The sequence below is a fragment of the Rhinolophus hipposideros genome (genome assembly GCF_964194185.1).
Source record: "Rhinolophus hipposideros genome assembly, chromosome: 20".
Taxonomy (NCBI): Eukaryota; Metazoa; Chordata; class Mammalia; order Chiroptera; family Rhinolophidae; genus Rhinolophus; species Rhinolophus hipposideros.
Window position 1 is genome coordinate 32,250,963 of NC_138066.1, and position 26,048 is coordinate 32,277,010.

General features: G+C 36.2%; 1 protein-coding gene across 3 annotated transcripts in view; it reads left to right on the forward strand.

The window, feature by feature from the left end:
* Positions 1-26,048, forward strand: part of SPOP (speckle type BTB/POZ protein) — a 62,372-nt gene that overhangs the window by 8,760 nt on the left and 27,564 nt on the right. For 2 of the 3 annotated variants that reach the window (XM_081029044.1, XM_081029043.1), the window contains one exon: positions 24,443-24,491. The exons of the other annotated variant lie outside the window; for it this stretch is intronic. The gene's annotated coding sequence lies outside the window, so the exon portion shown is untranslated. The remainder of the gene's footprint in view (positions 1-24,442; positions 24,492-26,048) is intronic. 3 annotated transcript variants of the gene reach the window in all.

The window sequence follows — 26,048 nt, forward strand, 5'->3', positions numbered from 1 at the left end:
CAGCAATAAGAGTTAGTGGACTCTGGGGTTCCTACATAAATAGACTCAGTATCTGTGAGGCTTAATTCAGATTCCTAAGTGATACCTGATTTGGTCAGTTTAGGCTTGATTTCCCTTGGGCCAAATATCTGTCCCAGGTTCAACTGTGGTTGAAGATGGGGGAAGGGAGATTTGGTACGAACAGCAGTGTTGGGGTGGGTCAGCAGTGTTGGGGTGGGTGGCATGAGAGCCGTGGTTCTCAAACTGTTTGGTCTCAGGACTCTTTATACTCTTAAAAGTTATTGAGGACCCCAAGGAGCTTTTGTTTGTGATTTATATGTTGATTTTGATCAAATTAGAAATTAAAACAAAACATTTTTAGAAATATATTTTTAAGTATTAAAAAAAGTATCACGTTAACACAAATAATATATTTTTATGAAAAAGAACTTCTAAAAACAGTGAAAAGAGTGGCTTTCTTTTTAAGTAAGTTTTTTTTTTAGAAGATTTTTCTTATGACTTTGATTTTTAAAAAAATTTTATTGGGGAATATTGGGGAATGGTGTGTTTCTCCAGGGCCCATCAGCTCCAAGTCTTTGTCCTTCAATCTCGTTGTGGAGGGCGCAGCTCAGCTCCAAGTCCAGTTGCCATTTTCAATCTTTAGTTGCAGGGGGTGCAGCTCACTGGCCATGTGGGAATCGAACCGGCAACCCTGTTGTTCAGAGCTTGCGCTCTAACCAACTGAGTCATCCGGCCGCCCCAGGAGTGGCATTTTTTAAAGTTTTGCAAATATCTTAAATATCTGGCTTAATAGAAGACAGCTAGATTCTCATATCTGCTTCTATATTCAATCTGATATGATAGATTGTTTTAATGGAAGTATATGAAGAAAATACGGCCTCAAAAGATATGTAGTTGGAAAAGGGAGGAGTATTTTCAGACAATTGTGTATATTTTTGGTACTAAACCAAAACTTGATAATTGGTAGTTTCTTATAAGTTAAGTTGTAGTGTGGAATCTGAAATCATGTTGATATAACTGTTAAATTAATCCATTGGTCTGTCTTGCACTTTGAATGGATCTTTTACCCATACATGATTTTATAATATCGTGCGTGGGTTGTTTGGGAAATATTGGTTCATTGAGTTAAGCAGATCTTCCAAATGACACATTTCATAATGCAATATCAAGAAAACCACGTTAGTTAATATCACCACCCATCTCATGAGAAAAGTCTGTAAGTACTGGGAATCTGTCAAGCAGTCATAAGATTTCTAAAATTCCAATTTTTGATTAAAAGCTCGGATTTTATCACTGGCAACAAATACTGCCAGTTGTTTTCCTTGAAGTGACAGACTCACTTCATTTTCAAGAAAATGTCAGCTAAATATTCATGTATGAATAACCGCAGTTTGTTCTTTGTTCCAAGTAAAAGTAGTGTTCTGTGAAAAAAGCAGTTCCACTCACAACTCAGATAGTTATAAGTGCTTTTCCTGGAGACAGCCTTTGTACTTGAGTAGCCTGCAGAAGTGCTTTTTGCATATTTCCCATTTCATCACACAGAATATTTAAAATACCCATACTCAAGGGTTTAGATTTATAAAATCAATAATTTTTATTGCTTCATCAAGAACATTCTTAAGTGAAATTGACTTTTTAAAATCACCAGTACATGGTGGTGAAAGACATATGACTCTAGTACAGTTTGATGCCATTACCTGGATTTATGCTACGGCATCAGCACTTTTTCCCATTATTGATTTTGTACCACCAGTACAAATGTTAACACAATGAAAAAGGCAGTTTCTTAGTATTATAGAAATAGTTTTGACTTGATGGACTCCTAGAAAGGGACCTCCAGGAATCCATGAACGACATGGGAACCACAACCTTATGAGAGGGTGTGGGTAAGGAAACAGACGTCTATTACGTGAGGTACAACAAGTGTTTCATGGTAGAATTTTACTGGGTTGCTAGGCTGTTATTTAACATCACTTAACATGATGTAGAAATGAATGGGATACTTCAGAAGATCATAAAAGTTTCAGATTTCTTGTTGAACAGATACGTTTTTCTAGTAATCATTTTCAGACAGCAGAGTTTAAGGTATTCAGATTTTCAGCCAGATAATCTTTCAAGTATGTGATAATCTTGGGGTAACCCATTTTAATGTAGCTTATAGAATTTATGTCATCATAGTAGCACATTGCAGCTTAACAATTTTTTTCAAGCAGTTGAATACATTTAAGAATCAGAGCTCCAAAAATTGCATTTGGGAAGATCTTGCCTTTTGAGAAAAGGCATAGAAGGGAAGGCCATTCCAGCTTTTTTATCTTTTAGTCTTTAAAGGGTCTTTCTAAAGAGAACCCCCCTCCCAATTTAAATGTTTTATGACAGAGAAAGGAGTAATGGAGTTAACTGACTTCATTTCAACCAATATCTATTGAGTGAATATAAACAAAAGGTTTTATAAAAATTGGGGGAGGTTTATGTTCTAAAATGAGTGGGGAATTAAACCAGTATTGCATATTTTGGTATTTAAAAGAGGAAGAGATCATTCAGTTGGGGAAGTTGGGGTGGGAGTCAGAACTGTCTTTGTGAAGGTTACTTTTGAGCTGGGTTTTGAAGGGTAGGTATTTTGTAGGCTGGGACTTTGATTGGCAGAGATGGAAGGGAATTCATGCAGAAGGAATGTCATGAGCAAAAATGTGGAGGTGGGGAAATGCAGTGTTTGTTAGTATTGGGTGTGGACCAGAAATGATGAACAGTGTAGTGTCTCTGAAACAAAAGATGCATGGGATAATGGGAGATGAGACAGGAAAAGAAATTGGTCCAGAACATGGAAGATTTTCTACCAAGGGCAGGTAGTTAGGGTTTAATGTGGTAGGTGATGGAGAGACTTTGAAAGTTTCTAATTGAAAAAACAATGTGATCACAGTGTGCTTTCAGAAAATGTATTTGGTCTCATTCATTTATTCATTCATTCATTAACTATTTTTTAAATAGTTACTCTGTGCCACTTCAGCATGAGGAATGGTGTATATAATGGTGAACCAAGCAGAATATCCCTATTCTCATAGAATTTACAGTCTAGGAAAGAAGCTTCAACAAACACAAATGTAATTATGAATTACTGTAAATGTTACGAAGGAAAGGAATAAATTACTATTAGGGGAATAATAGAGAAATTAAATTTAGTAGGGGGAATCTGGGAAGGCCTTGCTTGCTGTTGAGTTAAATATTAATTTTCTACCTTATGTTAGTTGCTGTCCTAGGTGCTAGGGATGTAGTGAGGGACCAAAACAGACAAAAATCCCTGCTCTCGTGAGGTGTATAAACAAGACAAATATTGTCTGTTAAAAGGTGTTAAGTCCCCAGGAGAAAAATAAAGCTGGAGAAAGAGGTAGAGGGAGTATTCGGGTGGGGGTGGATATTGAAATTTCGAGTAGAATGACCAGGGAACATCTCACTAAATATTACAAAGGTAATATTTAAATCTCTGTAGAAGGTGGAGTGAACCAGAACTCCAGACAGAGGGCATAGCAAGGGCAAAAGTGATGAGGAATGGACATGCCTGGCAAGTTCAAGGAAGCAGCAAGGAGGCCAGCATAGCTGGAGTTAAGTGAGCAAGGGAGAAAGTCGTATGAATAGAAATGAGGTCGGAGAGGTTAATGGGAGTCCAGTACCTGTAGAGCAATGATTCTCACCCTTGCTGCATGTTACAGTCACCTGGGCGCTTTTAGAAATCCTGATGCCTGGGCTGCACCTCATACCACTCAGATAAGAATCTTTGCAGGTGGAACTCGGTGGCAGAGGCAATGGAGAAAAGTAGATGGATTTGAGAAGTATGTTAAAGAATCTATTTAATTATAGATTGAATGTGGGAGTTAAGAGAAAGTGTCAAGGATGACTCCAAGGTTTTTTGGCTCAAGCAATTGGATGGGTAGAGGTGCCATTTACTAACATGGGAGATAGAGAGAGGAATGGCAGGAGTAGGTGTGGGATTTGGAGGGAAGATCAGAAATCAGGCGTTCAATTTTAGACATGTTAAATTTGAGATGTGAATGAAGCTAAGTATAAATATGTTAAGTAGGCAGATATGAGGGGATCTTGAAGTAAGAACTTGAGGTAATAAATTTGTGTATTATCTGTGCCTATTGGTGGTCTTAAAAGTATGTAATGACATCATGTAGGGTAATTTTGGTGGGGAAAGGACTGGTTAGCCTATTTTGCTAATCTGAACAAGAATTGGTGCTAGTGTGAACCAGGATAGTGGCAATGGGACTAGAAAAGAAAGAGTAGGTTGGAGATTTGAGAACCTGTGGAGCCTGTATTGGCAGTGGACAGTAGGCAAGGAATGAAAGATAGCTTTGAGATACCAAGCCTGGATGGATGAATGATCTTCTCTTAGCAGGTATAAAATAGGAGGAACTGATTTGGGGAAAACGATAGTTTGGCTTTGCATGTATTGTCATTTAGGAGAGGCTGCATAGCAGGCAGGCAGTTGAATCTACTATTTCACTGGGTTTTGGAAGAGGAGATGAGGTTTGAAACATAGATCTAGGTTTCATTTATATAAAATTGATTCACCGTGGGAGTGACAAAATTTATGAAAATAACAACGTCCAAAGTCTTTCCATGACCTGGTAGGCCCTCTGAGATATATACGGTCTCTACTTGTTTCTTGTACATTGTTCACCATGTTCAAGCTATACCAGCTTTCCTTCTCTTCCAGTATACCCAGCTAGCTCCTCCTTCAGGGCTTTTGCACTTTGTTTTCTCATCTTGACTCTTCCCTTCCTTTTGGAAGACGGAATAGGAATTCAGAGAGAAAAGTTCAGAAGTTGGTATTTGGAAAGTAGAGAAAATTCCAAGAGATCCTTGCCAAGGCATGAGAGTGTGGAAGAGCCTCTGAAGTGGAATGGCTGTGGGAGCCATTGAAGTTGAAATCCTGTCAACACAAAGACATGGAGTCCCATGGTGGCCTTAGTATATGCCCCAGTACTCAAATCTGTTGACTAGAGATGCTAAATCGACTAGTGGTATTAGGTTGGTGCAAAAGAAATTGCAGTTTAAAAGGTTAAAAATAATTGCAAAAACGCACACTTTTGCACCAACTTAATAGTTCGTGCACCTGGTGGTCCAGTGGTCTGATGATGGGATGGTAGTGATGGTGATGGTTGATCTTTGGAATGGAACTTGTCTTGATGATGATTTGACTCATTGCCATCTTGTCACCACTTTGGAAACCTACTCTATATAGGTGAGAAACCTTCTTCAGCGAAAGTTATCAGTCAGTTGTTTCAGAAACTTCTTGCTTGAAGAAACAACATGAAAACAGGGAAGTTAATTGCATGTGGACTTTGACGCATTCTGTGTTTCCCCGAAAGTAAAACCTAGCCTGACCATCAGCTCTAATGCGTCTTTTGGAGCAAATTAATATAAGACCAGTATTATATTATATTATATTATATTATATTATATTATATTATATTATATTATATTATATTATATTAATTATATTATATTACATTGTATTATAAAGGCTGGGTCTTATAGCAAAATAAGACCAGGTTTTATATTAGTTTTTGCTCCAGAAGACGCATTAGAGCTGATGGTCCGGCTAGGTCTTACTTTCGGGGAAACACAGTTGTTAGGGACTGCTTCTCCATGAGCTAGTGTGTTATTCCTTAGTGGTGGTGATGGTAGTAGATGTGAATAATGCACTATCACACAAATCCTTAAAAAGAGTTGTGTGTGATTTCAAAATCTACACTGTATTTTTTTCAGTCAAAAGATTTGATTTTTCTGTAATAAAAAATGGAAAAATAGGAAAAAAAAGAAAAAAGAAAAAGTTAAAAATTTCATGTTACTTAAAAATAATCTTTTAAAGTAACTACATAGAATTCTATGGTATAGGTGCATCATATTTTATTTGGCCAATTCCCTACTAATGAACTTCCTTTTTCTCCAGTTTTTGCTTATAAATTATGCTGTGATGAACATCCTCGTACATAAATTTTTATGTACTGATCACACTGATTTCATAGGATGGATTCCTGAAGTGGAATTGTTGTAAAGGATATGCAGTGTGCTGATTTTTTCCTAATTACTCTTTAAATATTTTTATAGTTAAAAAGAAATGTAAACAGCATTAAAGGACATTTTAATTTTAATAAAGGGAAAAAAATAAATTTTATTCTCCTACCAGCTGTTTTGTTTTTGAAGTACCTAGTTCTAGGTGTCACTAGACCTACCAAGAGAATTTTGGGGTAGGGAAAGGCATATATACAGAATAGTTACAATTCTGGGCATCCTGTGGTAATTATCAGGTAATGGATTCTAAGTAACATTTGTTAACTCTCAGGAGAGTGACAATAAATACCAGGGTTGCCAAAAAGATGTATACACATTTTATGCGATGTTATCTATGTATTTTTGAAGTTGAATTGAATTATGGTAGCAGAGTGTAATTGCAGAAGTCATGCGTGACTTGTATCCATCTTCTGTTATCAGTATATGTTATTACAATTTTAAAAACAGTTTTTTTCCTTTCTTAAAATATGTATACATTTTTTTTGGCATCCTCTGTCTGATAGGAATGCAGAGTGAACTGGGTGCTAAGGAAAAACTTTGAGGCAAGGTGAAATTTGACCTGGATCCAGAGGGTAATATTCAGGTAAGAAGTAGGAGAACATTCCTGGCTTTCTGAACAAATTTGGGGAAGGGACATGGTTGTATGTATAAGCTGACAAATAGTAGAGTCCAGCTGCTAGACTAATGGGAGAGAAACATTCATGTTGTGGCATAGTGGAGAGGTTTGTAGGGGAGTCAAGTTATATCCCAGGACTGATTTAATTTTAGTACACTTGAAGTTGTACAGTATGGATCATGGATCTACGTACAAGATAAAGCAGATACCTAGATATGGCCTAATTTAAGCAAACTAAATATATTAAAGTTTCTTTTTATAAGAAATGTGGGAGGTTATTTATATAAGTGGATTATTTAAATGATGAACTTCCTGTGGTTCTTACAAGTTCTCTTCACAAGAAAAATATTTTTTTGTAGCTATGTGTGGTGTGATGGATGTTAACTAAAGTTATTGTGGTGATCATTTTGCAATACATACATCCATTAAATCGTTATGTGGTACACCTAAAAATAGTGTTGTATGTCGAATATATCTTAAAATTTTAATAAACTTCCAAATACTTAAATGTTCATTCTATTATGTAGTTTGACAGACATTTTGCAACTTTTGTGGATATCAGTTTCTTCTATAAAATGAAAGGGTTTAGACAAGATAGTCCCTGAAGTGTACTTACTGGCACTGAGATTGTTACGTAACGTTTCAAGGATACCTCGATTGTTTGAAATAAATTGGCCTGCAGTTAGGCTGATACCCACTTCTAGCTCTTCAGGCACAGGAATGCACCTCCCGCTCTGTGGAGTGAAAATCTTCAATTGGATGATTCTCTCATGGCTTCCGAAGGCTAAATTGATTCACCATTAGAAACTCAGTTGTTTTCATCTTTTATTTTTAAGTGACATTTGGAGATTTTCTTTTGAAAGAATTGTATGGCTAAGATTGAGCCTCAAGAGGATACTGTGAGGTTGAGAGGAATTATTATATAATAATAGTCAGTTTTAAATTACCCTGATGTAAATTATCTGTGTGAATTCATCTCATGCTGGCTTCTTTTTATTTTTAATTCACTCCCATGATGTCTTTAATGTATGGCCAGGCTGTGTAAATACATTTATTATTAGTTTAGCCCAGATACAATTTTGGATATAAATCTGTAGGAGAAATTACATAATACATTACTAAGTAAAATGGTAAGGATTTCTTTTTTACTATCTGTTTTGAATCATTTATACCAGTTTCACCTCCTTTAGTGTGGATAATTGAGAGTTGACTAGTACTTTATGTTAAGCTGAGACTTTCCCTTGGAAGTATACAGTCATACTCAAAGCGAGTTAGTGGCGTCCTCTAAGGATCTCCCTCCTAGCATCACATTCGTCGCACTGTACTATCTTTGACCAACATGTTGCTTTGTAGAGAGACTGAAAGTTGTCATAAGGTGACCAACTAGCTCTACTTACAAGTCCTCTCAGGAAGCTGCTAACTTAATGGGATCTTCAAGATTCAGGGTACATTCCGCAGTTTTGCAAGTAAACTCCATTTCTTCATTGTCATCAGGGTTGATTGGTCTCATGGAAAAGTGGCAACCAAGCCACAAGGCGCCGGCAGAGAAAGCGGAATGCCACTTCATTAATGTACATCGAGGGTAGTCTTTTTCATGATCTAGAAAACATGTGCCTGCGCAGTCCATTCCCTTCCGAGCATCAGGGTATTATTAGAAAACTAACAACAATAACTAACGTTTACTGAACACTTACTATGTGTCAGGTACTGCTCTAAGCATTACATGTATTTAACTAATTTAATCTTCACAATAACCTTATGAAGGAGGTATTCTTATCTGTGTTTTACAGGTGAGGAGTCTGAGGCACAGAGAAGCTTTTTAATAACTTGCCCTGAAATCATACAACTAGTAACTACTGTGTTGGATGGAATAAGCAGGAGATCACTTGGTAAACATGGAATCTTAGCAAAGGGAAGTAAAAATCCTTGAGGTCCTTTAATCTGGATCATGATACATTCACTCATTCATTTTTCAAACATTTGTTAAGCACTTACTATTTGCTGGGCACTGCCTGACATCCAGCTTACCAAGGTGAATATAACACAGTTAAGTAAGTGCTCTCCTGAGACTCTCAGTCCAGTTGGAAAGACATAATTACAACAGCAACAGGTGTACGCACTAAAAGTGAGGTTTAATTCTACTTGGAGAGATTGGAGTAGATGTTTTACAAAGATGACGGAAAGGCATTCTGGGTAGAGGAAACGTTACTTGCAAAGATGCCATGGCACAGTAACAGTGTACTCTGCAGGAATGAATTAAGAAAGTAGTACATTAATTAAGGTGATATTGCAGTTTACTAATGTCCTGAACTAATTAAGCTGGTTGTTGGTTGTGGGGATCAAGAGAAATAGATGGTTTGGGGATATATTTCTGCAGTAAAATTGACATGACATGGTGATTGATTAAACTGGCGGTGGGATAGTGAGGGAGGGTGGGGAGTTAAGGCTAACACCTGGGTTTCCAGTTTGAGCACTTGGATGAATGGTAGGGTCACTGGAAAACAGGTTTTGGAGGGAAGATGGGCTTCCATTTTGGACTTGCAGAGTTTGAGATGCCTATGAGATAGCCACGAGGCGTCTCATAGCAGGAAGTTGGTTTCTCATAGCAGGAAGTTGGTTTTCGGCATAAAAGAGATAATGCTTGAACATGGTAACTGATGCCATGGGAATTAAAGAAATGTGAGCGATTGTAGTTTGGATTGGTTAGAAAGCAGGAGTAAAAGTAGAGAGGAGCCAGTATTCCTCTATTTTCATTAAATCCTTATTTAAATTTTTACGTCCTGTTTTATCTGTTTTCATTTGGTAGAAATCTTTTGAAGTAAGTGCTTTAGATCACTTATTTATGGTGGTTGTCCTAAAATTCACACATAAACTATTTTGTATTTTGAATGTGGTGGTGGTTATATGTGAATTTTATCAAAATTCACAGACTGTATAACTTTACGCAAAAGGTAACTTTTGCTGTACATAAAAATTGTTAAAAGAAAAAGAAATGTATTTAGAATTTATCCCAGAGTTCTGTGGGTGCTCTTCTCTTGTACTCTTTTAATAGGATCTGGTTAGAACGTTTTATAATGTCAAAACCTCCTTTTAACAAATTTCTCTTAACTTTCTCACCAATTCTTTGACCAAACTCACAAATGACAAAATTGGTGGATTTAAATTTATATTCTCCTCCTACTCTGTTATCACTATTTGAAGACAGATTCAACAAAAGATCTGAAGAGTCTACAAACTGGATAGTGAGCGCTGTACTGACTCCAGTCTTTTTTTCACCAGTAAATTGTGATAGATTTCACTACAGATTATCTACAGTATTCTTTTTTAATTTAAAAAAATTTCTTTTTAAATAAGTTTTCATTTCCTTCAATTATGGTAGGAATTAAAATAAAATTCATAATTTCTTTCTGGAATAGTGAGGATAACAGTATCTTTATTGCCAACTATAATGTAAAGATATTTTGAATTAGCTAAATTAACATCAGTTGTGAAAGTCAAAGTTTCTAGACATGCGATGTTAATAGGGGTGATTGGGCTAATTATAAATAATGTGGCAGTCTCAAGGACATTGGACATCAGTGTTTGGTAATCCTTATGCAGCAGTAGAAAACTAAGACACCTCCATTCTACTGGACTGCCTTGACTACTATGCTTTGTATAGACTACATACTCATGAAAGACTCATTCAGTGAACAAAACTACTTACTTTTGGAAGTTACTTGCATTACATGATTTTATTGGATTAACTTTATGGCAAGTATGGGCAGGAACCAATCAGTACACACTTTGGCTACCAGACTGTCTACGGCCAATCATGAACCATTATTTTCTTCTGTGTCATAATAGCTGGCCATTTAACACAGCAACCCAACCAAATATTAGTTTAGTTTGTTCTTGATAGTATCTGCAAGCTCAGTGTTAAATGTCTTTAGATTTGATTTTTGGATTAGTTTCAAGTAATCATATATTTTCTCTCCTTGATCCATTCCCACTTAATACCATGTGCAAGAAACAGACTCTTGTGTGTCTTAGAAACAGTGGACTGTGTTGAAGATGTAATTATTTCATCTCAGTGTGAGGCCTGCTTCTTTAATTATGATTGGAATATTTGTTTTTCTTTGATTTATAATTTTTATTTGGAAATTATAAATAATCTAAAATTTTTGTCTACAAATGTGTGGAATTCACTCTGGTAGATAGGACATTGAACCTCGTTCGGTAGAATTTGCCAGCAACTAGAAGACTTTAATTTTTTTTCAGCTGCAGTCAATCTTAAGGGGCCTATCCAAATCATATGCCTACAGGTAAGGGTTTCTTTATTAGTGTTACAATTTGGGGACCTCCCACATGATATTTTGATAATATCATGGACAGGATCCTTGCCAAGTAAGCCATTTATTTGATTTTATGTCCCATTGGTTCAATTTCCCCTCCCTTTCCTAGTTGATGCCTTGTTAGGTGCCTGAAACAACGTCCTCTGAGTCCAGGGGCTGGTGTTGAGCACCACTGATCATTTGTGGTGTAGGCAGAACAAGGGCTGAGAAGATCGCCCTCGTTTTGAAAGAGATGCTTCTGGCCATCAGCAAAGGACTTGTTGTGCTTGGTTAGTTTCATCGTCGGTGTTTGTAAGGTTGGCCTTGATTCTGAGTGCTTCCAACTGATGTTTAAAATTGTGAGGGTTTTGTTTTCTGTTCGTTTGTTTTGTGTGTGATCCCCTGGTAATAGAAGAAACCTGGGACAGTATTGTTAAGAGATTTAGTGTTACGTGTGGTTGGTTTACTTGGGTGAGGAGAGGAAAGAATATGTTGGAAATAATCTCACAGTAGGTGTTCCTAAATTGTATTTTCCTGCTTTTTTTTTTTTTAATAAAATCAGATGGAGTTTCTGCTGAAAACAAACATACTGCATTAGATATACTGCATTTCCCTGATTCTAAATTTAAAAACATTTTTTTTCATTAGATATACTGCATTTCCATGATTCTAAATGAAAAAAAATTTTTTTCCATTTTTTAGTGTAAGACCAAAGTATAGTTTTTCCTTTTTCCCCCAAAAATATGATAGCGTACTGCCACTGAAGACATCGTAATAAATACTTACAAAGTTGACCTTCAACAACACGGGAGTTGGAGACACTGACCTTGCAGTTGAAAATCCACGTGTACTTAACTGCAGTCATCCCTTAGTACCTGCGGAAGATTGGTTCCAGAAACCCATGGGCAGAGACCAAAATACGCAAATGCTCAAGTTGCTTATATAAAATGGTGTGGAACAATGCATACATTTGGCTCTCTGCGTCCTCGGAACCTGCGGATGTGAAACCTGGGGATACAGAGGGCCGACTGTATATTTATTGAAAAAAATCTGCTTATAAGTGGACCCATGCAGTTCAAAACCATGCTGTTCAAGGGCCAGCTGTAATAGCAAATTATAGGACAGTAAAATGAGAACTTTTATCTATATGTTGTTTTTAGAAACTTATGTGCTCACCCCCACCCCCACACATACACCTCAAAGTGGATGGTGTGTATAAACTTAAGGTACTTACTGAGTATCTGTTAGGTGCAAAAAGTAATTGCGGTTTTTGCAATTTTTTAACCTTTTAAACCACAATTACTTTTGCACCACCCTAATACTACATGGTATGCATTATACCAATTATTTAATAAAAAACACTTTTAAAATACAGAAAGAGTTGCTCCCTGTGTGCTTTATTAACACTTATATGACCTCTGGAATCATGCATTATCCCAATTAATTTTGGGGTAAAAAGCTGAATTAATAGAGACCCCTTGCCAGTGATAAAGATAAGGAACTTAATTGACTTTTTACTATGCTGATAATCATCTCTGAGTAAAATTGGCCGGATTATATGTGGAAGAATTGAGCCATACACATTATTAAATCCACATCCTGATCTAAGACAGAATTGGGTCTCCTTGGGATTATAGAATCCGTAATATTAATACAAGTTGTTCACCTACTCTCTTTGTGCTTCCCCACCAAACCCCCCAAATTTATTTTCTGTTGGTATCTTCATTTACAGACATCTGAAGGAAACAGCAACACTTGAATCTTACAAACAAACAAGTACCACATACCATTTTTTGGCTGGAGTTTGTCCACTTAATTCATAAAAGACATTTCTGGCCTTTTGTGTGTTTTTTTTTGGTCTAAGTCTCACTGGCAGTTCTGCTTAAAGGTTTGTTTATGTCTCTGTCTCTGACCATCGTGGATGAATAGTATATCGAGAGGGTAGAGATATTCAGAGGTGCGGGGAACCAGGGAATCATGCAGGGAATAAATATTATATATCGTTGGTACAACACTTTGTAGGACAATTTGGCAATATCTGTCAAAATAAACAATGCACAAGGCTCTTGGGCTTGTTTTCACCTATGTTCAAATATACCTATTTTCTCGTTTGCAGTAGCAAAATACACATCAGGGTACAATAGAATTCTTTGCAACCTTTAGAAAGAATGATGTATATGTGTGCCTCCTGGGAATATGAGAGAGAGAGAGAGAGAGAGAGAGAGAGAGAGAGAGAGAGAGAGAGAGAGAGAAGAATATGAATGAATTTATTTGCTGGTATATGCCCCATTTTTTTGTTTCTGAGGCTACAAAAGAAAACAGTAGTTGTCTTTAGAAGAGGGATTTGGGTATCTGGAAGGAAACTTTCAGTTTTCAATTATAGCTTCTATAACTTTTGGATTATTTATGCTGTAGGTGTATTGCTTTTAGTTTTTAAAAAGAGAAGCTGGTATAATTTTAACAATATTTCCAAAGGGACATAATAGAACTTCAGCTCTAGATGGGACCTTAGAGATTCTTGGACAGTTGCCCTCAATTTAAAGATGAGAAAACTCAGATTTAGAAAAGTATCTGCAAAGTCTGAACTAGAATTCAGGGCCCAAGGACAGCAAAAGCTTATGAATATGTGGACTTGTTCTATTCTTATTCTAACAGTTTATTTAACTAATATCCTTTTCTTGTTGTGAAGAATTGATTTTGGAACACCCAATAAAATGACCTTCAAGACAGTTCTTAAAGTCACTACCTCTGGCAGTAAAGATAAGGTGGTCGTACTAACTCTTACCCACATTTTGTAACTTTGGAGACTTAATCCCCTAAAAATGAATTTATTTGTGAGTTCTTTAAGTATTTAATATTTGAAGTGAATTTGTATCTAGAGTCCAAAACTTCCCTTTTTGATTTGAATACCTGACTATTCTAGATTTTTTTCATTGATTTTACTGAGTTTTTGTCCATCTAATATCCAGGGGTGAAGAGATGGAGAAATAATTTTTGTGACTTCTAAGTGGCTTGCTATTTAAAGGCAAAGATGGTAGAAAAATTGTTTAAAGGAAGAAAATTTATATATTGAGGAGACTTAGTTCTTGAAAATATAAACAGTCCTTTTTTTAAACTGTAAGTTGAATCTTTTCCTGGATCTTCAAGGCTGGCAACATTTTCTCTTTTTTCAAACTAAGCAATGCAATTGGTGGTGGTGAGGCTGGTAGTTAACATGGGACTGGACATCTATCTGAATTGCATTCAGTGAATATTTTTAATGGTTGATTGACTTTAGGGCTCAAGCAATAGAAACACATTTATTAATGTTAAGATTAGTTGTTGGACTTAGGATAAAAATCTATCTTTGCTTGTGATTCTACTACTTGTATAGGTGAGGAATACTAGTCTTCCAAAATTTAAATAATCCATAGGACTTTCTCAAAACGGGCACTTGATAATAATTTGATAAGGCTGATAAGATGAATCTTTGCTTTTTGAAGGAAAGGGTTTTCAGGAAATAAAAGAGCCTTTTCACATCTTGAGGATCAGAGGTAAGTCATGTCTGTGAAGTTTTAATCAATAAAAATATGGTTGAATTGAACGGGAGAAAAGGTTATAGAGGTCCAAGAACAAATAGAGCTGCAAATTTATCTTTGTAACCCCACTTCCTTAGGGAGGAATCCAGTTTGTATGGCCACTTGAATGCTATTGTGAATGTAGGTTGAGCAATGGAATTGGGTAGTCTGAAAGTTGACTTCATTTGAAGTTACGTAAGGTAAGACCAGAAAGCTAGGTTGGAGGACGTCAGTGTTGCATGTGTTTTCTTACTGGTTTCCAGTATCCTTTCTGATAACGGAGAGAAGAATTTGGTTGGTCCGTTTGGACACTACGTAATGGGTAGCCATAGTGCCTCCTTGAGGTCCTGTTCTGCATTCCAAATCATTATTGAATACAGTTCCCTTAATTACAGTTTGATTGTTTTTCACCAATGCATTATCTTTCATTTACGCATATTAAAATTCTTGAGCCCAGCATCTGCCTTTTCCAACGTAAATATAGGGAGATAGTAGAATAGCTTGGGTTCTGGTCTTGGCTCTGCTCCTGGCTTCCTGTGTACTGTGTCACGTTGGACAAACCACTGTGCTGCTCTGGTGTTCAATTTCCTGGTCTATAAAACACAGTCATTTGACTGGGTGTTCCTTAAGGCCTTTTACATCTCTAGAATTATTTTGCTAATTTCTGTATTCTCCAGACATTCGTGAAGCACCCCTGTGTGCCAGACAAAATGTACAGGAGGCTCCGGGCAAGCCCTGTGCCCTCAGTAGTCGGCTAGTAGCAAAGAACTCCCTTTATTCAGGTCACTGAAGTCTTTTACTCCTGAAGAATTAAGTAGTATTAGCAAGTTTTCTTGATTTTTATCACCCTATAAAACATTTGTTAAAATTGTTGGTATTATTATTACTTCCATCTCCAAAATGCTCTTATCTCTACCTTTTATTTTTCTGTTTGTAAGCCAACAGCCCATCTCTGAAAACAGAGCCCAGAGCCCCAGTCCCATGATGATCAATTGTTTAATTGATAGAAAGTAAACTGTACTATAGAGTAAGGCTTTAGTGGTCAGAAAAAGTAGTGATTTCTTTAAGGCAAATAAAAAGTAACAACAGAGTCTAGAAACTTGATATTGTAATTTTTAAAAATAAGCCTACTTGGATATAATAGGAAAATTTTCAAAGATTAATGATGGCTTTGTTTAAAAATTTTTATACTCAAAAGAAAAAAGAAAGTTTAAGAGAGTGTCTGTTGAATGCTAAAAAGAAAAAGACGGGGGGCTGCTTCTGACTTTGAACTGGGCGTCATATATCAGCAGAGTCCCCCACCGATGAGGTACTGCTTTTCAGCTTTGCAGGACCAGAATGTCGGTATTATAAGTGCACTCAGAAGATGATGAGGCCACAGACTATAGACAGGGGAGGATTAATTCACATAAAACAAATGCATAGACGGTGGGGTGGGACTACTACTGCTTTTGACTGTGGTCAGAGAAGGCTTTATTTGAAAAATAGGTGACGTTTGAGCCAAGACCTAAGTAACAAGAAGCAAGCAATGTGAATATCTAGCAGGATCTTTCAGGCTAGGGGAGACAGTCAAAGGCCCTGAGATGAAAGCAGGCGTGGCTTATTTATATAATACAAAGAAGACCAGTGTGTTTGCAGTGAAGTTGGTGATGTGGAATAGAGGTAGGTGATGAATTTGGTATAATGGGCCAGCCTATAAGGTCAGGTAAAGACACGGAATTTTATCCTAAGTGTGGTTAACTGGAAGAGTGACACAATCTGATTTACTTTTTAAAAGTTCCTTGTGGCTACTACATGGAGAATAGATTGCGCTATAGAGGAAGCCGAGAGATCAATTAGAAGCCATTTAACACTGGTTTGGGTGAGAAAACTGCACAGAAAGGATAAAATTAGACAGAAATGGGTAAATGTGGACTATATTAGGAAGCAGGACAGCTGACTGGGCTTGCTGATAGATGAGACATGAAGATAGGTTTCAGGGTTGAACAACTGGGTAGAAGATGGTGCCATTTAGTATTTTAGTCATGTTAGACATTTCAAATGAATATAATTAAGAAATGATAGAAATTGTGCTTTTTAATTCTGTAATCTTGTGGCTAATGGGAGATAGAGATCTCCAGAGGAAAAGACACTGGTTTCTCAGAAACTCCGACTAAAAAATTACTCTGGCATGTTAGAACAGAAGACATTTTATTTAAAAAAATTAATAATGATTAGGTACTAAAGCATGGAAAGTCATTCTAAAAGTATTAGGACATACGATTTGTTCCCAAAGTCCAGTCTTAAAAGTAGACATAAGCCTATCAACGATTTGCCCAGGTCTGCATTAATAATGGCGCTCAGAATTTGTTAGAACAAAAGAGTGTACTTTTCAACAGAGTTGCCACTTGAAAATGAAATTGGAACTGAAAGTAAGGACATGAATGTGTCTTTTATTGAATATTTTCCCAGTTTTCACATGTTCAATAAAAGACCATACCTGATCTAAGAATCACCTAGTCACAAGAATTATAAAGTAGTGGATTAAGAGTTGGAAGACTTGAGTTCGGATTTCAAACCCCTTAAGAGCCTGTGACCATGACAGATCGCAACCTCTGGGCTTCTGTTCCCTTATTTGTAAAATATTTGCCCTGCATGTGTCACATGAGGAGCTGTTAAAAATCCTCAGTAAGATCGTGAATGTCGAACGAAGTACTTTGAGGACTGAAGCACTTGAAACTGCTACTGTGAGAGAATGCTTCTATAGCATAAAGCACTTAACTGAAAGGACTTGGAAATTTTTTTTTTAATTAATTTTATTGGGGTGACAATTGTTAGTAAATTTACATAGATTTCAGGTGTACAATTCTGTATTACATCGTCTATAAATCCCATTGTGTGTTCACCACCCAGAGTCAGTTCTCCTTCCATCACCATATATTTGATCCCCTTTACCCTCATCACCCACCCCCCACCCCCTTACCCTCTGGTAACCACTAAATTATTGTCTGTGTCTATGAGTTTTTGTTTCTCATTTGTTTGTCTTGTTTTTTTAAAGAAGATCAGGAGGATGGGCGTGAGGGTGCATGGGTTGTACGTCGACTCTGAATCCTGAGGTTATGGTTCTAGTAGGTTGCAGTTCTCAAATGTACAGACCTATTCTAAGTGGCCTTATTATTCTTAACCCAAGTGCTTGTGACAAGACTCCAGATATATTTAAATGCTATAAAGAGGATAAAATGTACAAGCAAGTTTGGTTTTGCTCTCTCATTTGGTAATTAGAACTTTATCCCTAGCCATACTGCCAAAATGAATGGCAACAAAATATGGTTAGTATTTTTTACTTTATTTTTCTCCCTTATTTGACCTTTGGTCTGTGGAGTGCGATTTTGTTTGGTTTACTTGGAAATATCTTTTCCTTAAAAGTCAAAAGTATAAACATGCCAGAGGCTTGCTTGCTAGCAGTTGAAAAGCAACTGTTGGGTTAGCAAGAGAATGGAAGGAAAACACCGGGATGGAATAAGTAAAGGAAGAGGGAGGGAAAAACGTATTTGAAAGAGAAAAAGCTTATTAAATCATTTCAAAAAGTCTCAAGTTTTTCTTTTTAAAAATGTACTAAATTTTGAGGTACTAAAATTTGAGGTGATTAAAGGAGGGATTGGTCTGCGAGGGGAATGAGTAAGATTAGGGACAGATGGAGGACGAGTGTTCAAGTTAGAAGGTAGAACAGAACAGAGGTTCTATAGAGGTTAGGAGGTTAGAAAGGATAGAGAAGGTGCTCTGTGGAAACATGGTTCCTTATGAATATTTACAGCTTTTTTTGAAGATCTGCTGGATGACTATGAGTATTATTTTTATTTAAAATAATACTTGCTTTACTGAAGTCTATGAAGTCAATCTATTTACTCCCTGCCTTTTCGAGTAACCCCAGTGCTCTGTAACTCCCATCAACTGGGAAAAATGTTTTACCAATAAATGCTAGATATTCCATTATTGAGAAGATTGGGGCTGAATTCATTGGCTGCGATAGGGGCCGAGGGAAAGGTTGATTCAGATCATGTTACTGTCTATTTACAAAATTGCTCTGATGCTGATTTTTAAAAAAGCTTTTCTAATTTAATTTTCCCTCTCAATTCACTGTTTTTGAAAGGTTAAAAAAAAAAAGCCAAACAGAAATTAGAGATTGTCCTCTTTATTGACTTTTTCAGTTCTTTCTTCTCTCTCACGCCCCAGAGACAACCTGTTACCATGAATTTAGTGTGCCTTTTTTCAGTGCAGCGTGTGTGAAATGTATAAATGTGGGTGTATAAATACATAAATAAATTCTGTGGGAGTCACTTTTTTCATTTATTCCTATTTTTCAACATCTGTTCATCTGGATACATATAGATCTAGGTCCTTTGTTTTAGCTGTTTTATTTTTATTTCACTGTTTTACAGTTTTGCCAAACCCCTTTGATGGATATGTAAACTGTTTTCACTTTTTTGACGTTACAGAAAAAACTCTAGTGAACAAAAACCTCAGACATATACCTACCTCCCTGTGGTTTTCTCCTTCCTCCTGCTCCTTTTTGTTGCTTTGGAGGTTTGATTTTGTTCTAAATACCTTACTTGAATTCTCCCACTTGATCCACCACTTTGGTATTCACATATACCATTTGAGGGAGGGAAAGGGATGAGGAAAATCTTCCATAACTTGGAATGCCAGCCTTTTGCTAGAGCCAGAATCTCTGAAAATTTCTTTTCCGATGGATTATCTTGGGAATCTGATAAATTTGGCAGCCTTTGCATTTTAATATTTTGTGTTTTTATTGTCTCATATCCAATAACTGTTTTTCATAAATGTCAGTATCTACTCACCTTTTCCCCTTCTCTCTTCTAAGTTTTCTGTTACTACTATTAAACTCCTAGAATACTCCCTGCCCGCTAAATGAAGGCCTATTTAGTGATCTCCAGTTCATGCAATTCTTGTGTTACCTTATAAATTCAGCATAATCCAAACATAGCTGATATTTATGAAAGAGTTTCTTGGAGCGTTCTTAGCCAAATTAAACATTTCAAAAATATAAGCCTTCACTTTAGAATAAAATTATTACAAATAAATTTTGTTCAGGGACCATATGTTTTAATGATCAGTGGTTTTTATTTATAATTTTTTTCTAGAGTCCTTAATCCACTATACTTTTAGTCATTATCATGAATCTGAGTATATTTAAAATTTTCATATTCCATGTTTTTTTCCTCTGTAAACGTGGGTCCTATTCAAAGCTTTTAGCACTTGGAATGCTGAAGTGTTAAAAGTGAAAACTGTTACTCTTCTCTAATAATACACTCTGTCTGCTGCAAGTATTTAAGTAGGAATTCCTTAACTAGTTTGGGCAGCTACCTCATATATGAATATATATTCATGATATATTCACCTCATGAATATATCAACGATCTTAAAAATTTGAGACGAATTTATGTGTTACGTATTTTAAAAAACAATTGATAAGACCTTAAAATGGAAATCTTAGTAATGAATATAACTGTAGAAAATCATATGGCTGTGTATTTTCTTTCAGATTTATTATATCTTAGGATATAGTTCAGGTTAGAAGTGTTGTGGTGGGAAAGTCAGCTTTGGATCTAGGCTTCCTCTGACGTTAGCCTGGGTGAAGTAGTCTGTCAAAAGTATGTTCTGGCTCAGTGGTCAGAAGTCTCTTATGTCTCCCAGTAGCTTTGGTTAGTGAACTGTCTTCCTTCCGCTGTTGTAATCACTAAGTTTGAATAGGGTTCATTGCCAGCACTTTATCACGTCAGTCCCACATTTTATGCTGTGGAGAAATATTCCTATTTTAAATCTTTTTTTTTGGAATACAATTGTTTTTTATGTGGAACACTAACACAATGGGGTTTTCTTTTCCCTTGAACTCTGGAAACTGCCATAAACATTTTTAGTTCGTAAGTCAAAAATTATTTTTTTCTAACCCTCGTTACCTTCTTGGGCTATTTTATCTGGATACATAACAGAAGCCTTAATTGTTTCTGTGGGAACAATACAATGTAAAGAAGTTTCTTCTTGAAATTATATTTTGTTTGCATAATTCTTTCTTTAGAACACCTTTTTTTCTGACTATAAAAATAAGACATGTTCATTTTTTAAAAACTTAAAAATAATGAAAAGTATAGCTAAAGGAAGCAATCGCTCAGTCTTCCTGCTCCGTCTTGTCAAGTAGTTCCCAGGGTGGTCCCGCCAGTGCGCGCTCGAGCAGGGGGACCGGAGACTGCTTGTCTCTGGCGCTGCTGTTGGTATTACGACAGGTACTGCACGCTCTGTCAGGGAAAAGAGAATTTAGTTTGTGTCGACTTTAAGTCCTACCTCTGACTCACTATTGTTAATAAGAACATAAACCTGAAACTTGTTAGTAAAACAAACTTTGTTAATAAATTGGACATATATACAGAGGGGAAATACTGTTTTTTGAATGTATGGAGTTACTGTCTAATCTTTCAAGGATGGAAGTCCAAAAGAAACAGAGGTTAATGTAATCATTTATTAAATATTTATTTCTGGCCTTCCATGTGCCAGACAGTGGGTACAGCAACAGACCAGACAGAGTCTGCCCTCTTAAATCCAGATACACACGGTATGGTAGGTGACTTTATGTGCTACAGAAAAAAATAGTGGAGAAGGAGAATAACTGGGGCTGTAGAGGGAGGGTGGGGAGGACATTTTGAAGGGTGTCAGGGAAGACCTCACAGAGATAGTGACTATTACAGAAAGACCAAACAATAGTGAGGGAGTGTGCCCAAGAGAATATCTCAGGGAAGAGTTGTCCAGGTAGAGAAAAGGGCAAGTACAGAGCCCCGAGGCAGGAACAAGTCTATTCTGTCTGAGGAACAACAGCAAAGAAGGGCAGTGTGGCTGGAACATAGTGAGCTCAGGAGGATGTAATTAGAGATGAGGCGGGAGAGGTAATGAGGTCCAGATTGTGCAGGGCCTGTTCAGCCACTGTAAGGACTTCGGTTTCTATACAGAGTTGAGATGGGAAGTCCTCAGAGGCTCCAAAACTAAAACGATAATACCAAAAAGTACTTGTATCCTGGCTTTGCCTTTTCAGAAGCTTCTGTTTATTTCTTGTAATAATTCAGTTACTATTAGCTAATGGATCTTGGTGAATAGTCATACATAGACTTAAACATTTGTGTCAGTAGAAAATTTCCTGACATACAGATTTTAGGTATTGCATATAAATTCAAAAGGAAACATAGTAGGAAAGATTATCTATAGGTATTCATTCCTGAGTGGCCCTGCTCTATTAACCAAGTTTACATCCTGAATTCTCTTGGGGAAAGAAAATAATCGAGGGTGTATTCTGTGCAAGACATTGTATTTACCCTTAGACATTAGAGGAAATAAATATGTCTTATTTATAATAAATATTCAATAAGTTTTATACATTCATTGTGTATACAATTTATACACACACACACACACACACGCACACTCGACTCTTGAGCAGCACTAGGGTTAGGGGCACTGATCCCTTATGCATTTGAAAATATGCCTATAGCTTTTGACTCCCCCAAAACTTAATAGCCTACTGTTGACCAGAAGCCTTACCGGTAACATAAACAGTTGATTAACATATGTTTTGTATGTTATATGTATTATATACTGTATTTTTACAATAAATTATAAAATTATATAGCTAGGGAAAAGAAAATGTTATTAAGAAAATCATAAAATACATTTACAATATTTATTGAAAAAAATCCACGTATGATTGGACCCATGCAGTTCAAACCTGTGTTGTTTAAAGGTCAACACTCTATTTGATGATTAACGTGTGTTTGAACATTTTCACTATGAAATGTAACAGAGAAAGACACAAAACATAACTGTATAAAGACTAATTATAAAAAACAAGTACCTATATAACCACCAATAAGACCTAGAAATATATCATTTCTAACACCCAGAAGTTAGTCTAAGTCTGTTAGTCTGTTAGTCTAGTCTGACATTTGTGACAGTTGTTACCTTAGCTTTCTTTGTGATTTTACCACCTAGGATTCATTGCAAACGATTATAGTTTAATTTTGTCTGTTTTTGAACTTTATATAAATGGAATAATAATGTATGTATTCTTTTGTGTCTTCTTTCAGAACCTAACAGTATGTTTGTAATTTTCATCCATGACCTTATGTAGAACTGTAGTTTAACTTCATGGCTATATAGCATCCCATTATATGAATATATGGCAATTTATGTAGCCATTCTGCTATTGATGATGTTTTTGGCTGTTGATGAACAATGATGCTATGAACATTTTCATGTGTGCGGATGGAAATGTGCAGGAGGAGTTTCTCTGAGCCACATTGGGTAGTGGAATTACTGGGTCTTTAGTTTTATGAGATAATATACTGTTTTTCCAAAGTGGTTGTACTCATTTGTCCTCCTACCAACAGCATGAGACTATCCCTGTTCCTCCCAGTCCTTCCCAGTATTGTAAGACTCTTCAAATTTTCCTGATCCTTTGGCCCTAAAAATGTTCATTCTAGCAAATTAACTGAGAAACCAAAATCTTAAATTTGAAAAACAACATTAGAGAGTAAAGGACTATAGGTATTGGTTTCTGCTTTAAGAATTACAGTTTTCAGAGCATTTTCATTTGTTAGAGTTCTTTGTTATCTTCTGCCACAGGATTGGTTGGTTACTTATGAAGTCTTAAAGGCATTTATCTGTCTCTACCCTCAGAGGGTCCAGGAACCCTGTCTGGTTTTTGTTTGTTTGTTGTTGTTGTTTTTAACTATGTCTCAAAGAATGCCTTGCACAGTTGGTGTTCAGTAAATGTTTGTTAAACGAATTCAACCTGACTTAAATGTGATGAAAACTGTCCTGCTTTAATGTCAGTAGTTTAGAACAGTTTTTGGTGAGGGCTCATTCCATTACTGATACCATGTTTCCCCGAAAATAAGACCTAGCCGGACAGTCAGCTCTAACGCGTCTTTTGGAGCAAAAATTAATATAAGACCTAGTATATTGTATTACATTATTATATTATATTATATTATATTATATTAACCGGGTCTTATATTAATTTTTGCTCCAAAAGACGCGTTAGAGCTGACTGTCCGGCTAGGTCTTATTTTCGGGGAAACAGGGTAGTAACCAGACTTCATTTACCAAACTAAGAGGAGCATATTTGTACTAGTGTATCCGTTAAAAATAGTGTTTACATTTTCAGGAAAAGATTCTATTTTTTAAACAATTACCCAGGATGTATACAGTACTTCATTTTCCCACAAATGGACAGATAACACCAGAATTTTCGCCTGCGTTAGACTCCTAGCAGCCTTGCAGCCACTCTTATCCCTGTTTCTGGTTTGAGTCACTTTGTAGGATATGGTAGTAAATTATTAGGATGGTGGTGGTGGTGCTGTTTAGCCAAGATATCTCACCAGGCTTCAACAGGAACCTCAGTGTGGCAGCTGTCAAAACCGTAGGAAACATGGCTTTGTTGGAATGCATTGCTTTGGTGTAACTGACCCACAGGACACTTTTTAAAAAGGGTATTTTTGCATAAAAACTTCATAGTAATTCTTTCAACGTTTTGGGAGGTAACTGGCAAAAGTGGTCATTCCCCTCTTGTTGACATGGGGTAAACTACTTATTTCATTTTTGCTGGACTCATAGGTGAATTAGTTTGGATATTTCTGACTTTAATTTCTAAATATTATCTTTTTGAGAATGCCTGAAAAATAAAGCATTCAAGACCTGCAGTATAAGAATGGTAATTTTGACTTGAAAATCCTAGCAAATGTGTCGCCTGCTTTTGTAAGATTTCACCTTTTCAGACTAGCCAATGTATGAGATTCAGAATCTGGTTAAGTCTGATTCTTCGTCTCTATTTCCAACAGATTTCCTGTTAGACAAGACAAATTAGAGCCTTCCTACTGACTTGACTTGGTGAGTTTTTACATAGTTTTATTTTAAACATAGTTTAAGATAATGAGGGAAAAGGCAGAATGAAATGCATAGAACTATTTACCATGACTTTAAAAATGCACATCTTGAGTGCAATCTACTGTTTCATTTCCGTGCAAATGGTATGTAAAGTTGAAAGTCATGTAAGGTAAGCATGTAAAGTGGTTTTTTTATTTTAAATAATGAGCATTACAAACAGTGTGAAAGAAACACTTTTCCTAAGTTCATTCAAAAGTTTTATTCTCAATATTCTTCCCTGGAGTAAATCAGAGTTACTTATTCAGATCTTCTCTGGTGACTACTGTATAATATAGGATTAGGCTTTTTACACTGATGATGGAGGGGAGAAAAGATGTTCAGATTTAAATTTTTAATCAACAGTTGATAATATATGATTTTCAGACCTTCGAGTAAGGTCATTTTTCTCCTTAGAAAAGATCTTCAGGGAAATTCAAATTGCAGTTTATACAAGGAGACACCTTAAAACAATTCATGGGCTTCATTTTACTCTATAAACGGAGTTTGATTTTGAACAGATTGCCTTTGTGTATGTAGCTTAGAGCCCATCTTGCTAGGGGTAATTTAAAAAAAATCTTTCTACCGTTCTGGCTAGCATCTTAAAACTTTTACTTTGTGGTATGAGAGTCTTGCCTCAAATGCGTATGTGTGTTTTTACAGTGTTTTATTGGGTAAAATAGGTGTTATTGCATTTTAATCTTACAAATTCTGACAAATCATTGGGAGCCAGGAAATTCTGTTAAGACATTCTGTCTAAATTTCCCCTGTTTTGTCTGCCTGTGTGGTTTTACTTTTTCCTTGCATTATGAATTTTGGAATGAACATTTAAAACAGAACTTCCTGCCCATCCTTTGTTCCATTTAGTTTAGTAAAAACCTTAACATTAACATATTAATGTTAATAACATAATAAATGACATAATGTTAATAACATAGAAATTGGCTTATTTTTAATAACTTTAGAAGAAAATTTATTTTCTGCAAATATTTGCTGGGCAAGGAGCATGGCTACATGTAAACAGTCATCAGATTTCTTCAGTTAAGACTATAAAGGAGAAGATTAAACTTACGTATACCTCGATCTCTCATAGTTAGAGAGAGGTCTAGGTGTCTCTTAAAAGAAAAGCGTCTCCTGAAAATAGTGAATTCTATATTTTAAAAACTTTTTTTAAAGCTAGATGGTATTACAGTAGTTAATGCTGCAAGAATTGGTTGCCTATGTAGAATACCAAGTCCTCTGGAGCAGGTGGTCCTTTTCAGCTTCTAAAAGTTAATGAATTTATTCCAAATTAGACCTTACGACCAATTTAGACTTTCTTCTTTGATGTGTATTCCTTGGGCCCTTTCTGTAGCCAAATTGTGTTAGCAAGAAATGTTTTAAAATGCCTTGACTAAAGTATAGCTGACCAAAGAGAACTGCATGTTGAATTTGGCTTCTGTTCAGGCCAGAGGACCCTGTGGGGTTATGCAACCTCTCCCCATTTGTTTCATAGAATGACTGTTCTGTTTTTTAATTCCTTGC